Raw genomic sequence first — 14,101 nt, 5'->3', positions numbered from 1 at the left:
CTGGGAGCGATCATTACCAACAATGAACTGGTCTCTCTGAGAACGATTTCTCCCATTGACTGGTCCGACCACCACCTCATTCTGTTTAAGGTTGATGCACTTGTTAGCCACCAACCTATTTGTTTTTTGTTTTTAAAAAAATATTTTTATTGAACCACCAACCTATTTGTGATGTCAAACCTAAGCACTGGACCAGAAACATCAAACAAGTCCCTTTACCCGAACTTGAATCCAGGATTCATGCCCATCTACAACTCCAACCCTCATCATGGACGGCCGATGACCTCACTACACACTTTAACTCAGAAAGGACGGAGGTTTTAGACCAAGTAGCTCCACTCAAACTCAAACAAACGAGGTGAACCAAATATAAACCCTGGTTCAACGTGGATCTGAATAACGAAAGGGGTCAACTCAGACAAACTGAAAGGTCTTGCACCTAGCGCAACTTAGATCTGCTCGGCAGGCATACAAAAAACAAATTTTCAGTGAAAAGGCGTCTTTCTTCCGCAGCCAACTAGATCTGGTGAAAAACAGACCGAGAGAACTATTCAACATTGTTAAAAGCCAAACAAACTGCACTCCCTCTCACGAAATCAAAGCCACCAAAGAGCGATGTGAAGAAATTGCCACATTCTTCACTAAAAAAGTCCCAAAAATTGATCAATCCTTCATCCAAACCGCAAACCCTCCTTCCCTCTTAACCTGCCCCCCCCCCCTTTAACCACCTTTGACCAATCTGAAAGAGTTCTTACCAAGTACAATCAGGTCTGCCTCCAGCTAAAAAACAGGGTGCATTGGTCCAACTTTGAGCTAATGTCGGAAAACTAGGTATTCAGTATCATTTCTAACCTAAAACCTTCCTCCCACACTATGGACCCCCTCCCATCCACAATTTTAAAAGAACTCAACCACAGCATTTCCCCTTTCTGGACAAAGATCATCAACGCCTCGCTCATCTCAGGCTGTGTCCCAGACTCCCTTTAACTAGGACAAATCACACACATTCTCAAGAAACCAGGGGCCGACCCTAATAATCTTAACAACCTCAGACCTATCTCCAACCTCCCGTTCTTTGCAAAAACATTGGAGAAATGCGTTCTCCACCAAATCAACAAACACATTGATGAGTTCAACCTCCTCAACACCTTTCAATCAGGATTCAGGAAAGGCTGTAGCACTGAAACAGCTATGCTGTCAGGATCGTCAGTAGCACAAGATAATCTTAACGCCACTAACCTTTTCCTTGAGGCCAGCGGGGACGATGTTATCTGATAAGTTCCCCAGTTCCCTTGATCACAACCCCCAACAGAGGAAGAGAAAACCTCCTGCGTGAGGCCGTGCCCAGGGGGAGAGGGAAACTGAGAAAATAATAAACTGGACTGCAGGGTTCGTGTCCTTACCTGGTCTGGTATGGGAGCCTGGAAAGCGCCCTTCTGGATCGCCCCTATGTAGGACAGGAAAGAACACAACAGGTTTAAATAGCCTTTCTCATTAGACAGACTCCCTCTTATGTGTATGAAGATTCTACACTCACTCACCGGTAAGCCTGCAGCCAAATTCCTCTGAATAAACCGGATGGCATTATCCGCAATGCAAAGAAAATGACCAAAGCGTGAGAATAATGATAGGGGGCCAGCAAAAGTGACTTTTTCCCAAAAGTAGTCCTTATGTGTCCCACTGTTGAAAGCACAGCGAGTATGCCACCTTCAGGTATTGATATCCGGTCACCATGTGACTGTGGCCAGAAAGGATTCCCCTGTACATTACTTAATTGCTGCGTGGTTGAGAATAAAATACGATGAAAACAGAAACAAAATATCAAGCAACTGAAATGAAGCAATTTAATAGTCTAGTGCTAACCTTGTTCTGCATGTTTGTTCTCCACAAATGGTAAAAAAAACAAATCCCTCCGGTATCTAATAGCGGTGACTGGACTGCTTTGCTAATCACGGGTAAAAGCCAGCAAGTGGCTGAATAGTTCTCAGCACTCGGCTAAATGGGCAATTAAAGAAACAATGGAAGACACGCTCCAGCGCGTCTTCCTGGCTCACGAGTCGGGTTGAATATAGGCAGAATGGGCCGCTATAAGAAGAAACGCTCTGGCGCTCTCACGAGCTCTGCTGGTGCTGGAAAGTAAAAGGCTACGATACAACAATGGAGGGAAGCACTCCTGCGTTCCTTCCCAATACCTGTGCCTTCCCGGGCTGAAACGTCCTAAGTCCTGGATCGGGGTTCAGTTGCTTCGGCGCCTCTCACGGCAAGGAACAGGCTGGATAGCTGAAAATGCTTCAAGCTGAATTCCGGCGGGGAGCACCTTCCGCCATCTTTATCCTTCAGTCTCGGATTGTCAATCACCTTCCTCATGAGGAGAAGGTGCTTAAGTACAGGGCTGCCCCTGGCCTTTTTCTGTTGCGCCCCACTGCCTGCTGGGATTTGTAGGAATTATATTTCCTCAGCCGCCACCCAGGTGTGTGAAAACAAAAGCGGCGTGGATGAGCCTGTTGGGTGATCGCTACATATGCTCAACATCTCTGACGATATTCACAAGGCTTTAGATGAAGGTGATGCCTGCCTACTCATCCTTATTGACCTATCTGCAGCATTCGACACAGTAAATCATCCAGCTCTTCTAGAGACCTTGTCGAAGCGCTCCACCATTAATGGCACAGTACTAAAATGGTACACCTCCTTCCTTCAACACCGCTCGCAACAAATTAAAATCAACTCCTGTCTCTCAAAGCCAACAAAAGTCACACTTGGGGCCCCGAAAGGCTCAATCCTCTCCCCGTCCCTCTTCAATCTCTTCATGCCCCTCATAATCATGTTGAAAAAAGCTGGAGTGAATTACCACCTTTACGCTGATGACACCCAAATCTATTTTTAAAATCAAGTCTCCCAGCGACATTCGACACCTCAATGTCACTGTAACTGAGATCCATACTTGGTTCAACGCTAACCACTTAAAGCTCAACTCAGATAAAACTGAACTAATCCTATTCTCTCCAAAAAGCAACCATATACCAATTCAAGAGGGGCTCAAGAATCTGGTTGCCCTAAACTGCCCCCTCATCCTATCCGACTCAGTTAAGTCTCTAGGCATCACCCTTGACAAGAATTTATCAATGGAGGCCCACATCAAAAACTTTGCAAAAGGTGCTCTTTTCTCACTTAAACACCTCAAGAAATTGAAACCTTTTCTTCCCCATGATGACCTCAAGACAGTAGTTCAATCCCTAGTTCTCTCTAAAATCGACTAAGGAAACGCCTTCCTAACAGGGACTCCAAAAGCTCACCTAGCCCCAGTAAGGGCAGTGCTGAACATGGCCGCTTAACTCATATCTGGAGTAAAAAGATTTGAACACATCACTCCATCTCTCAACTCCCTCAACTGGCTTCCCATGGAAGGAAGGTGTATTTACAAGCTGGCCTGCATCACACACAAAACCCTTCACTCTCCGGCCCTCAACTACCTGCACAACAAACTGGTAAGAGCAGGTCAATCCAGAACGCTGAGAAGCTCCATCTCACTCCTTCTTATCCCTCCGAAACTGAAAAAGAAAACCACGCAATAGCGATCATTTTCTGGCAACGCTCCCAGGATGTGGAACGCTTGCCCTAGAGTCCTCAGATGCAACCCCTCCTTCTCCTGTTCCAAAAGGGACCTGAAACTCCATCTCCTTAACATATTCTTTCCTGACCAACGTCAACTAACCTAGACTTCAATATCCGAGTTGACTCCTCTCGCTCTCTTGACATTCAAGGATAGTTGGTGACCGGACTGTTAACCACCTTCGATTGTTTTCTCTCTCTCCTCTGTACTGTTTACCTATTTTTCATGTTGTATTTGCTTCCTTACTGCCTTCCTACTATGTAAAGCAATTTCCTTCTGTTTTTACAGTGTGTATGTAAAGCGCTCTGATACCTATGGGTCAAGCTAGCGCAATATAAAACTTTTAAAATAAATAAAATAAAAATATTATGATGTAGCCCTGATAGCTACTCTACTAATACTGTGGGCCAGATGTATCAAAATGGGATTTTGCGAGTCTATAATAGCGAATTTTACAGATTCGCTATTATAGACCCGCAAAATGCTTTGTATGTAGGTTACAGCAATTTTTTTGCGATTCCTACACATTCATTATTTGCGAGTCGCAAATAAGGAATGCCTTCCCATTCATTCCTATGGGACTAGAGGCCCAAAGGAATGAATGAGAATTGCATGCGCAATCTGTGAGTGCCCATTAAATACACGCAAATAGCGCAAGCAATTTCAAGGGTGCAAGGGGGCCAAAAGGCGATTCCCTATTTTGCAATTGCCTTTTGGAATGATACATCCCAAAAGGCTTTTTCCCATTCTCAAATGGGCCGATACGGCGAATCAGCCCATTTGCGAACGGGAATACACTTGATACACTTGGCCCTGAATCTGTTGTTTTGAGATAAAAGGCCAATCATCTTCAGAAAGAAAAAAAATGTACTTTATGGTGCCTCTTTCTAGAACAATTAGAGGTGTTAGCATTATACATCTGTTTAGGTATTTATATGTGTTGTATTCTCTGCACTTATGTTTCCATGTATCCCTTTAAGTCCTGCATTCCATTTTCCCTGATGTCATCCTCTCCTATGTTCTGTTCTGTCAGTTAGCTCCTGCTGTCTGATGGGAACACCAGCTTTTCTCTATGGTGCTTAATAAACAAGTGTTAAGCCTTGCATCTGTCTACCAACTTCATTTACAACACATGGCGACGATGAACAGAAGGAGCTAAACAACCATAGAGGGAGAAGAACTCCACTGGTGAAAAGAACCACGCGAATTTATAAAATAATTCTCAAGAACCACGCAAGTTTTGTAATATCTAAGGAAGATATACTTCCATGCAAGTTTTGGATCAGACAAGACATATATTACCACTTTGAAAGAAGAAAACGTTTGGGATTGAAGCCTGCAATGGTTTATGTTATCAACTGAAGTCTGCAAAGCCTCCAGAGCAACTGGTGAGTTCGAGAGTATGCATACAAATCTCTGCCGTGTGTCTGGTTGTGACTTTTGCGAGTATAAATCATAAAAAGCTGTTGGAACCCTACCCAACACTACGTTTGTGAAAGCTATATCTTAAAAAAAGGGAGAAACTCCTCTACATATTCGAGATTTGAGGGGAATACGAGCGCTACTTATTGGGCGAAAACGGAGCGACTTGTACAATATCCATGCCTTGTATTTGACTTTCTTTCCTTTTTCCGTGTTTAAACCGACAACTCCTGCACAAGATACGAGTTGCATCTTTTAAACCATCTACTCGAACAGACACACGAGCACACTTCACGAGCGAAGAAGCGCGAGTGACTCACCGTTCTTTTCCCCAGCCATTGTTTGTTCTCAACTGAGCCGCGTCAACAGAGAAGCACCCAACAGAGGAGGTGACGTGCCGGCAGTGACGCGACTCAAACAAGCAACGTTTCAACAGTGACGTAGTCACGCAACGCAACGTACTCGGCGTCCATTTTGGATTACCGGGTATCCTAGCAACGGACATCGGTCACATCGTTGGAGGAGATCGACACTTAAAACACTTTACCGAGCAGATAGAAAGAAGTTGTTTCAAATCATAACGAGTGCCTGCAAGAGAAAATTAAGGGTGAGAGTCTCATTTACCACTCGAATTTCTACTATTAATCTATTTGTTTTTACAAGACTTTAAACAGTTTTACAGGACTTTAGGCAGTGCGCAGTGAAGGCTACCACAAACATTTCTTATAGTGGATAAATAGAGAATAAGTGGAAAAGTACACATATAGACAAATAGAGAAAGAGTGGAGAAGCACACATATAGCAAAAAAAAAAAAATGGAGAATCTAAATATTATCGCACCTCCATTGTTTTTACAAGCCACAGGAGATCCACCCATTGAATGGGATGAATGGATAGACGTTTTTGAGAATTACATCGAGGCACTTGATGGCAAAGATTTCAGTGCAATAAGGAAGAAAGCTCTTTTGTTAAGTGCTTTGGGCAAGGAGGGCCAGCATTCCTTTAAATACCTTCCTGTGGCAGTCAATCAAGATGGTAGGGCGATAACTAATGTATACACAGAAGCCAAAGCTCGGATGAAAAAACAATATGCAAAAGAAGTAAACATTGTCATGGCGAGGCATAAATTTTACACTCAGCCCCAAAGGAATGAAGAGTCTGTAGATCAGTTTGTGGCTAGGCTACGTGAATTGTCGATAAAATGTAGTTTTGGTGAAATAAGAGATGAAATGATAAGAGACCAGCTGATAGTACAATGCCGAAACAAAAAGATGCAAGAAAAACTGTGGGCAGCAAAAAACCCAACCCTACAAATGGCCATTGACATTGCAAAAGTAGTTGAGGAATCGAATGCATGCATGAAAGAGATGGAAAAGAAAGATAACACAAAAGGAAATGCTCAGGGCAATGACGTTTCGTGTGTTGACCATGATGAAGTTGCTGTTGTGAATAAGAGAAGTATAGATCTGGGAGGTAGTAGTCAGAAAAGATTTAGCAATGCGTTTTCAGGCAATGACAGGAATAGATTCCAAGGAAGAATGTGTAGTAGGTGTGGGAGTACTTTTCATAATTCAGACTTTAGGAGATGTTTTGCAATTGACAAGATGTGTAGGAAATGTGGGCGGAAAGGACATTTTGCGAAGATGTGTAGAAGTACAAACGTCGATAAAGTTGCTGTTGTTGAAAACAAGGATGAAGTAAGAGACTTCATTAGTGTTGAAGGTGCGAACAAAATATTGTGTTTAGGTGGAGACGGTGCGAATGAGGGTGAGCCTGGGAGGAGATTCAGACCAAAAGCCCTGTTCCTTATTGATAAAATCGAGGTTCAGCTGATGGTTGACCCTGGGTCTTTATGGACCATTATTCCCAAGGATATGTTCCTAGCAAATTGGAAGGATGTGCAGTTGTCTGCTAGCGACATTAATGCCTGTGGTTTTCAAGGTGAAAGCATAGATGTGATTGGGTTTATGGTGAGTGTAATAACATTCAAGGATCGTTCAGTTGAGGGGAAGGTGTATGTAGCCAAGTCTGGTCCTGCAATTTTAGGATGGGGGCAACAGTATGACCTTGGGATAATAATAAATCCCAGAGCAGCACAACAAGTGATGGTGGTAGACAGCATAACCACCGATTCGATAGTGGAAGGGATGAATGGTTTGTTTGAGGAGCATATAGGAGAGTTAAGAGGCTATGTGCATAAGATTGTGTTGAGGGACGATGCCATACCCGTGCAACACAAAGTCAGAAAGGTTCCATTCATCGCACGTGAGGAAGTGAAGAAGATGTTAGAGGAAATGCTAGATCAGGGTGTGATAGAGCAGATCGAAACATCACCTTGGATTTCCCCTGTAGTTATTACAACCAAATCTGATGGAAAATTTCGTTTTTGTGTGGACCTTCGCACCCTGAACCAAAACATTGTGGTGGACAACTTTCCCTTACCGAACATCAATGAGTTGGTTCTATCACTGAAAGGGGGGAAGTATTTTTCCAAGTTAGACCTTCGCAGCGCCTATCATCAAATAAAACTACACCAAGACTCTAAAGCACTTACGGCGTTCATAACAACCGAAGGAATATACCAATTCACACGAATGCCTTTTGGACTCGCCTCTGCAGCTGGAGTATTCCAAAGGATGATGGGTGTTGTACTAAAAGGTGTACACAATGTTGTGTATTTTCAGGACGATGTCCTGATATTTGGCGCAACTGTTGAAGAGCACAATGTAATCTTGAAAACTGTTTTAGAAAGGATGGAACAGGCAGGTTTGTCTCTCAAGAAAGAGAAATGTAAATTTGCAGTGGAGGAGGTTGAATATCTGGGGTATACATTGTCTGTGGATGGAGTAAAACCTAAGAGAGACCTACTAGACTCCATTAGAAATGCGCCATCCCCGTGTGATAAGGATCAGTTGAGGTCCTTCCTCGGCCTCATTGAGTACTACGCTAAGTTTGTTAGGGATTTTGCAGAGAAAACCGAAAAGATCAAGGTGCTGTTGAGGAGTGGATGTAAGTTTGTGTGGGGTGTGGAACAAGATGAGTGCTTCAAAAGAATCAAGGTGGAAATTTGCGAGGCGGGCATTTTAACACCGTTTGACACCAACCGTAAGTCAGTTCTGACAGTGGATGCAAGTGCTGTAGGTGTTGGTGCGGTCCTTGCTCAAGTACATGATTCTGGTCTCAAAACTGTAGCGTTTGCCTCAAGGACACTCACTACAGCTGAGAGAAATTACTCTATAATCGAGCGTGAGGCTTTGGCCGCGGCATGGGGTTGCGAGTATTATAGAATGTACCTGTGGGGGTTCAAATTCACATTATTGACAGATCACAAACCCCTGGTTAAAATACTTTCGCCTGGCGGCGCTGGCAAAGGCTCTGCCAGGTTAGCTAGACTCGCTGCCAGGATCCAGGAGTACTTGTACACTGTAGAATACATTCCCGGTTGGAAGAATTGCCAAGCGGATGGACTCTCTAGACTTCCACTACCTTGGGAGAGTGTAGACAAGTTAGGGGTTGAATCTCTCAACTCAGAGGGTTCCGTTGCCGCCGTAGATGAAGTTGTAGATATGTGTGCTGGGGCAATTAGTAGAAGTTTGTGGAATACTTCAATGACTAAAGATGTGGTGTTGTGTGAAGTCAAAGATTTGATAGCGAAGGGCCCTAGGAGAGAGAGTTGCCTATCTCCCGCACTTCGTCCTTATTTGAAGGTTCTGGATCAATTGTCTATCTTGGACAATGAGGGATTCATGATTTTGATGGATGATAAATTCATTCCTCCACAAGATGTGCGATTTACCTTGTTTAAGCTGGGTCATGAGGGTCATTTAGGGCAGTCCCTTACCAAGAGGAGAATTAGAGAAAATTTTTGGTGGCCCGGAATGGACTCTGAAATCTCGCAGTGGGTGGAGAGATGCACTGATTGCTTGGAAAGTGAAAAGAGACTTAAGGTGGGTAGCCATACTGGTTGTCGCTCAATAGATGATCCTAAGTGTCCTTGGCACACCATATGCCTCGACTTCATTGGTCCATTTCACCAGTTGAACCAGGATATGAGGTTTGGGTTGGTGGTAGTCGATGTCTCTTCCAAGTGGTTAGTAGTCAAATTCATGAGGGAGATCACTACGAGTAACACTATTGCTGTGCTGAGTGAGATCTTTAGAGAGGAAGGTTTCCCCACAAAGATTATTACTGATAATGGGACGCAACTCACCTCCCTGGAGATGGCTAATTTCTTGGGAAGATGCGGTATTATCCACTCAAGAACCTCACTTTACAACCCCCAGGGAAATGGCATAGTGGAAAGGGCCAACCGAATGGTTAAAGGTGCCATTCAAATGGCGTTTTCTTCCCGAATGGATGTGAAGAGTCTGGTTAATGACCTAGTGTGGGCCTACAGGACTGCTGAAAATGGTGTGACCGGTTTGGTCCCGTTTTCAGCCATGAGGGGACGTTCAGCGGGTACTAAACTAGTGGCTGCATGGATGAAAGAACTTCTGAACCCTGATCCTCCTGCTGGTCCTGGTGAGCCTGACACCGTATGTGAATCAGATGGCGCGTGTAAATTTGCTGTGAATGATTGGGTTAAAGTCAAACCTGGTCGGGTAGGTGTCGGACTGACAAAGTTCAGAGGTCCATTTAAGGTCAAGTCTGTACACAAAAGATTTGTCACTTTATTTAACGGTGAGAGTTGGAATTTGAGGCGTGTGGCACTGTATAAGAAAGCCGAGCGAGATCCGGTGAGAACCAGTGAGTCCAGCGCCAGTGGTATCAATGACTTTTGTGCCAATAGAACCCAGAGAGTGAGAAGACCCCCAGGTCATTTACGTGACTTTGTTTGCAAGTGAGGTCTCTCTCTCTGTAACGAAGAGCATGGTCTTATCATGTTTTGTTTTCAACTTACTTTCGTTTTTTTTTCTTTCCATGTTTTTTTTTCATACGAAGGGAAGAGGATATGTTGTATTCTCTGCACTTATGTTTCCATGTATCCCTTTAAGTCCTGCATTCCATTTTCCCTGATGTCATCCTCTCCTATGTTCTGTTCTGTCAGTTAGCTCCTGCTGTCTGATGGGAACACCAGCTTTTCTCTATGGTGCTTAATAAACAAGTGTTAAGCCTTGCATCTGTCTACCAACTTCATTTACAACAATATGTCATGGCGCTTGCAACTGCCATCAGTTAAAGCAAAAGTTTCATGGGCCAGAACAGTGACCAGCAGGTCACTACATCCCTCCCAAACTTTATTCAAACTGTAACAAAAAAGTTCAACCTGTGGGGGGGAATAAAACAATAACAGAAACTTTCACTGAGTCTGTTCAGCTGCTGCAGAAACAAAAGAATGGTACAACTGCAGCTAGGATCACCAGTTCTGATTGGCACAGTTCTGTGTTACCCTGCGGGTCCAGTCTTCCTTGGACTCAAGGCGTGGAAGTTGACACCAAAGTCTCTATCTCTACAGGTCTCTTGTTGTGTTCTATCTAGGACTCCGATCAATGTTGTGACCTCATGCCTCTATACTGCTATAATCAATTGATATCCCTATAATGGCATAAACGATCAGAGCCATATTTCAGTAACTCGTCTCTGCAGCTCATTACAGTACATGACACAGCTAAGCCACTTCCTTAGATTCCTAGATAACACACCGAGTTCTTTCAACAGATAAAACCCCCAGCAACCTGGGAAAGCCCCGCTTGCTTTGTTTTGATTAGTAATAGAACTCTAATGAGCACTGTAAGAACGACCAGTTCTTAGTGACATCTTTATTGACGTCTTATGTCCAAAAACTTACGTCAAACTCGGCACCTTTCAGGTATAATAATACCAACGTTGCCTTAAGCAAACACAGCGATGGTGGTGGTGAATACAGGAGCAGAACAGCTGTCCTTTGCAGAGCCCAGCAGATGCGAGAAGCCTACGGACTCTGCCCCTCCTCCTCCTTGACGCGCTGAGAGAGACGCTGTCTTTTCTCCTGCCGAGAAAATCCAGCTCCAGCGTTTCCAGCCTACCCTTGCGGGTAACTGGAATATCGAGTCCTGAGAGGAGATACCAGACCTCCAACATTCTATTCCAGAGGTACGGTGCTGACTAAATCCTTAGAGAGAATTCTTAAAGCAAACCCTTGGCAAAACTAACTTAACTTAAACTGCTACTTACTTACTCCCTCCCAAGTATTAGGCTTAGGTCGGGTAAGCTGGGGTAGGCGTAGTTAGAAGCACCAGTTGAGGACGTTAGCCAAATGTATATATGAATGTATATATTTTACTCATTTTAACTATCATATGGCTAAGAAACCATATCAATGCTTTTACAGTATTATTTCGCAATCCTCCTTTTACTGTACGTACTTTTTATAATAACAAGTCTTGCAATTGTGGCAATTCCTTTCTCTTGCATGAGAAGAAAGACTGTTCAATAAATAATACCTCTTTATTGAAAACGCCGTCTCTCTATTATCTGCATCCAGGTGAAAGTAATTTTGCACAACTGACTGAGTGAAATAGCTGTCTATTGTTTCACACAACTCTAGAGATTGACTCTTATTCTGAGGAGCAAAGTTGTCATGTTAATGCGGTTGTTGGAAAACTGAATCCCTTCTTGTCTGAGCCAGGGAAGCTGATCACTTCCTATTCAGTCAAGAAAGTTTCCAGTGACCTCTGAGCTAGCTGGTACAAACCCAATTAAGTCTAACATAGTCAGTAGAGACCGAGGAGACCGCACTCCTACGTCTACACTGCTGTTTATGTTATTCCAATGCACAGGGCCTGTAGGGAAAATAGGAACTACACTACATGGCGCCCAACGTTTGGTAAGGCAATAAAACTAATGCAAGAAGTTAGAGTAACACAGTCGTGCTTTTTCACACAGACCCTTTCTCCCGTAAATACTCCAATAGACGTCTGGAGTGGGTGAAAGGTTAAAATCCGCCCGAACTTAGTAGGAAGAGATTCCTCTGTAGAGTTTCTGGTTTATTCAACGTTGAAGGATACAGTGTTCCAAAATATTGTGCACCTAATCTTTGTCTCCTTGGAGACCTGCTCTGCAAAACTTTCATTTATACAATGTCAGTAGAAGACAACGGGACCGCTGATGCCGCAGTAAATGCGACTCAGCGGGAATCCGATGAAACAGGAATTTACCCACCGGGTGCAATAATCATCCCGGTCAATATAAGAAAAACTATAACGTTAAAACTTATAGAAAACGAACTGACCACACAAGGTGGCACAGTCGTCTTCGTGATAGAGGCACATGAATATCGGCAGACAGAGGTATTCTATTCTTGGATAAAATTTCCAGCAGCAAACGCTACAACACACGAGTTCCACTATTACAAAATAGAGGATCCACTGGTTTAAAGGCGCCCTAAAACCCAATGATCATATTACCAGGCTCGGTCCACTAGGTAGACCAGGAGCAACGTGGCCGGTTCTAGCCAGCTACACACCACATCCAGACATTGAAAAAATGTCAAAAGAAGAGCTGTTAGCACAGCTAAAAACATTAATTACAATACATAGACAATTAGTCCAATATGTAATGCGGACTGCAACAGTCCAAACAGCTGTTAATGTGCCACAGCTGACCCCTCATCAGGGGAACACAAATAAAATTACACCACAGAACATACAATCATGTCTTGGTAAAACACCCATAAAACGGGAACACATTCCTTTCTGGTTAGCGCAGAAAATTACTCAAATAGAGGCAGTATTTCCGAATACTACCCCTATTGAGAAACACAGAATTCTGACAATCTGCCTTCCAATGGGGGTCGCACCACACGTGGAGGACTGTGACACTTGGGGTACAGTCTTTGCTTCCATTTACACGAAAACACATGGTGTTCCGTCCATGGCGGTAATACCAGATGTGCTAAAACAAATTCAGAATGAATACGGTCCAGAACCTGCTTTAACTCTTGGTATGAAATTACTGAAAGACTTCAAGCAGGTCTCAGCTATATTACTAGCCAATATAAAAGGAGAAGCAGCATCTGTGGCGATCCGCCAGAAATTGAAGGAAACAGATATAACAGATCAACCAATTGAGCTTGCCAGAATTATAGAAAAATGCTATGAAGAATTAGGTAGAGATAGTTTAGGTGGGAAACCAGTAAAACCCCAACTACTCGAAAATCCTGAAAAATTATTTATTAAAAATAATCAAAATACTCCAAAGAAAAATTGGGATGGAAATAAACAGTCCACTCCCAATGAAAAAGATTTCCAGTCCAGAGGAAGGTCTCCTCGACAGAGGGAAAGAACTCCGACTCGAGAACACCAGTCTCCCCAGAGGGAGCCCTCTGAGAAAAGATATAACCTTAGAAATAGGGATAACTTGAGAAAGCCTGATAGATATTAAAGTATTGATACACGTCCCTCTCGATCTTTTTCGCAGAAATCAGAAAGAAGAGGACGGTCAGACCCAGGAGAGCACACCAAGTCCAAAGACAAGGAACCTGCTCAAAGTAAAAAATTACAATTTCCAAGGAAGAAGGTAGCCAGTATTAGAGTAATCGAACATGCCGAGAATACTGAGGACACAGCTGAAAAACGGGGAGTGGGCACAGACAATGCTAGACAGTGCAGCAGAAATCACCATAGCTCGCAAGATCCTGATGAGTCATCTGGAGACAGTGGACACGAATGAATACATTCAAGTAGAAACTGCCGACACCAGAGTTAGCGAACCTCATAAGATATACGAAATAACACTGCGTATAGAGGGAGATAGGACTAGGAAAATAAGGGGTCTATTTTGGGATAACCTCTCAAAAGGTTATGACATCCTGTTAGCTGAGAAAGATTGGCCCCCAGAGTTTGTCAGGGAGTGCCCTCGTGGCGAAGAAATGATTATGCCTGCCTTCTCGAATCACATTCCGATTCACACTAAATATATATATGCAAGGAAATGGGCAGTAGCCCAGGCACCAGCATTATATAAAAATCATGTAGGATGGGATGAGGACTCTCCTCCTCACAAAATCCAGGTAAAATGTCAACCGACTGCACAAAGGCAGTACCCAGTCAAGCAAGAAGCTAAAAAACAAGTCAGGGAGATTTTAGA

Source organism: Lissotriton vulgaris, chromosome 3_1 (assembly GCF_964263255.1).
Source record: "Lissotriton vulgaris chromosome 3_1, aLisVul1.2, whole genome shotgun sequence".
In the NCBI taxonomy this organism is placed as follows: Eukaryota; Metazoa; Chordata; class Amphibia; order Caudata; family Salamandridae; genus Lissotriton; species Lissotriton vulgaris.
The sequence above is the reverse complement of the archived record's forward strand: the minus strand, read 5'-3'. Positions refer to the sequence as shown.